At 31.0% G+C, this 3,565-nt stretch overlaps 1 long non-coding RNA gene across 1 annotated transcript; it reads left to right on the plus strand.

Moving 5' to 3' along the window:
* The first annotated feature begins 1,140 nt into the window (after positions 1–1,140).
* LOC104210978 (uncharacterized) lies at positions 1,141–3,342 on the plus strand. The gene is made up of 3 exons (XR_707033.2): positions 1,141–1,792; positions 2,529–2,698; positions 3,004–3,342. It is a non-coding gene; the product is annotated as an uncharacterized lncRNA (long non-coding RNA).
* The last annotated feature ends 223 nt before the right edge of the window (positions 3,343–3,565 follow it).

A 3,565-nucleotide genomic window follows, 5' to 3' on the forward strand; every position in this document is an offset into this window, starting at 1 on the left:
TACTATAAACCAAGCCAATTCAAGCCAAATTAAGCTAAGTTAAGCCAAGCCAGTGAGTAGGTAGGGGTAATTAGTTTTAATTGGGTGGGTATATATTGTAATTACTTTTCAAATGGCTAGAAAATGATAATTAATTTAAGTTCAATGGGTATTTTGCATAAATTGTTCTTTCTTTATGGCATTTCACTTTCCTCTCCTTTTAATTTTCAATGAGAGACTAGTCTAAAGTATCATATGCATCCTTCTTCAGAAGCTTGCAATCCACGAAACTTGTCATTCAATACTTCTCCTTGACTTGTTCCCGTCAACCCAAAATCTATTATGCAAGTCTAATAATTGTCAAAGTTTAAAGATAAACATTGAACAAGAGTTGAACGGTGTTTAAATTGCAGGGAGATCATATGATTGCATCACATATTTTCTATTTGGAATTTTTAAAACACCGTCAAAGTATTAGAGTTATCGCTGAAAGATCCATTATACTTCAAATACAACCTAATGATTCACGCTGCACTCTTAAAAATAAAAATAATAATCAAAACAACCAATTTGTCAAAAAGCTTGATGAAGATGTAGATAATCGACATGATTTGACCTTGTGAAAAATAAAATAACAGCATTATTGATCATGTTGTTTACACTATATAGATTTATTAATTTTAATTTATACTTGTTTTAACATGTTATACTTGATTGGACCATAGGATTACTATTAAGTCAAAAGGAGTTGCAATGACTAATGAGCTCTCAAATTCTTTTAAAATTATTAGGGCTTTTTTTTTAAATGATTAGGTTTATCATTACTATTTCATGATGGACCCATTTTCAGTAATCAAGAAGAAAAGTTTGTGGATTTCGAATACAATATGATTATAACGATATTAAACAAATACTAATGACATGCGGTGAATATGTGAATATCTAATAGTGAAACTAGCTAGCTAGTTTGAGTATTGACTCAATATTATTAATTACATTGATTCTTTTGTTTAACCAATCAATTCACTTTTTTCATCTCTATATATAAAGTAGGAAAATGAGGGAGTGACTTGGCACGCCTAGAATACTATTTATCTTTTTTGTCATTTTTTTTGCCTTTTTCCCTAAATTTTTTCATTAAACTTAATACTCCTGTGAAAGTCCAAAAGTCACGACTAATTAAAACCAACGTTGCCTTCAATATGGACAACCGAAAAGCCTCATTATTTCTTCATAATTCACGCGGAAATCCACGGGTTATGAAATTTCAGGTTTGATTGTCAGTTGTAGGAGCAAATCTTTACAGCGTAACAAATGATGAGTCCAAGCAGATATACCGCTGAAGCTTCTCACCTTCTCCTTTTCATCTTACTTTCGTACAAACTTTTGAGATTAATTAGGGCTCTTTAGCCAATGTTGCATATTGGTTGAAAGTCTTGCACGATAGTTTGCTTTTTATTGCATTTTGCGTTGCTAAATTTTGCAAATATTTTAAATTATTAGAAGTAGAGTTTCCTACAAAATTATCATGATAGGAACTACTCAATTACTTCCCTGATTCTATACAACCATGTTCCTTTTCCCATTAAATTCCATCACTTGGTTGATTTATTTTTATTACTGTAAGTATCATAGATGGCAAAGGAATTCTTGAGGAGAAATAACTGATTCCCCCAACACAGAAGAGAGGCAGACCCTCCAAAGGTCACAGGCAGTAAAATAACTCGCCAGTGCCAAAAATTCAAAGGAAGATCGAGTGCTGACGAGTGAGATTTGGCTCTCATAACGATTAAAATAATGTCAAGAAAAACAGGTTCATTTCTATATTACTCTAATTTCATACTCGGGTATGATTTTGTATATTCTCAATTTCCTCTGGTGTGCCTGTATAGTGACGTCCATTATTTTCTTTTTCTCTTTGATTTATTTGAGGAGGAGCTAATAAAGGAAAACATATTTTTTGGTATTTGTTTGTCAAACTTAAGAGGAGAAGTATGTTAATTTTACAGAATTAATCATAGGAGTAAGAATGGAGTTTCGACTGGCATGAAAATGGGTGTTATTTAAAAAGAAGAGTAATTTTTTTATAATTTTCTTTTTGTATTTGCTGATCATTTTGTTGAAAAAAATGATGTGCTGAATAGGGAAAAAAATAAAAAAGGAAAACATAAGAATAGATAACTGAGAAAAACAGAGATGAAACAAAAAGGGAAAAGAAGATGGATGTGTGGCCGATTGTCCATTTGCTTCTGCTTTCCATTGTTTTAAAAGTAATAAAAGTAGGAGAAATTTTATACTATCTTTTGTGGGTAAAAGATCAAATATATAAAAGTTAATTCAAACACCAATACTTGCATCTTTCAAATTTGAGACTACATTGTTTTGAACCAAATCTAATATATGACGACTGGCGTAATACCATATATATGTAGATGAACATTCGAAAAGGAGTAATTGCTAAAGGAGATAAGCATATATGAAAAAGCAAAAAGTTAATAAGATTATGCTTGGTGGATTATATTTTTTTCCCTTCTAATTTCTTTTAACAGGGTCAAATTGGATGATCAATTTATTTAGCCAAGATTTGAAGAGAGGTACTTCAAATTTTACTTGGAGTTATCAACAACAAGACACAAGAGACACACAAGACCTTTTATATAGCAACTTGCTTCCAGTTTCGGATGCCTGCACCAAAAGCATCTAAACGATTAGAATGCAGGTGCATTCCAGAAAAACTATTTCACCCTTGCATTTGATGTGCATATTACACATTGTTTTTGGTTCTATACATATTTTACGTTTTGATAGAGTCTTTCCTTAATTGGACATGATGAGAACTCTTTCATGTTTCCTTTTCCCTGTCTTATTAATCTTGATAAATATTCTATATTCGGTATTGAGTTAAAGAAGATCTTTTGGCATTATGGTTATTGATTGGAAGATGGACATAGAGCATATTTATATTGCAGTCCTGGGTGTCTGATACTGTAGCTTTGCAATAATAAATGTATGATGTTTGTATAGGGTTGCATAACACTCTAGAGCGACAACAAATTATTCAAATGTGAGGGATCGGCAAAATGAGGAAGAGTCCTACAAAAAGATTGCAGAAGATTATGAAAGATTTTCATACAGTGTGACAAGGAATAAAGGTCTTGTAGATTTTATCCAAAAAATACTCATATATTACCATCTGAAGCAAACTCAATAGTACTACGATGAAAAAATATTATGTGAAAAGCTTATAAGCATCACATAGTCTAAGCAAAACTATATCCTTCTTCTTCTTTTTTTTTATAAGTGAATGCATATCGTTATTTATTTAACACTCGAACAGAATATGCAATATTCATGATTTCTATTTATAGTAATCATTAATTCTATTGGCAAAGTGGGGAATTAATCATTTATATTGCTCTAAAAATGCATAACCTCCAATTAGTCATTTATATTAGAAAGAAGTTTAGAGATCATATCATGTTACAGACAAGTACTAAGATATCATCTATGATTATACATAATATTTCAGTGTCTTCCTCAATTAATCATGGTACCAGAGTTTTCATGATGTTAGATGATAAACTTA

The sequence above is a fragment of the Nicotiana sylvestris genome, chromosome 5, assembly GCF_000393655.2.
Source record: "Nicotiana sylvestris chromosome 5, ASM39365v2, whole genome shotgun sequence".
NCBI classification, from domain to species: Eukaryota; Viridiplantae; Streptophyta; class Magnoliopsida; order Solanales; family Solanaceae; genus Nicotiana; species Nicotiana sylvestris.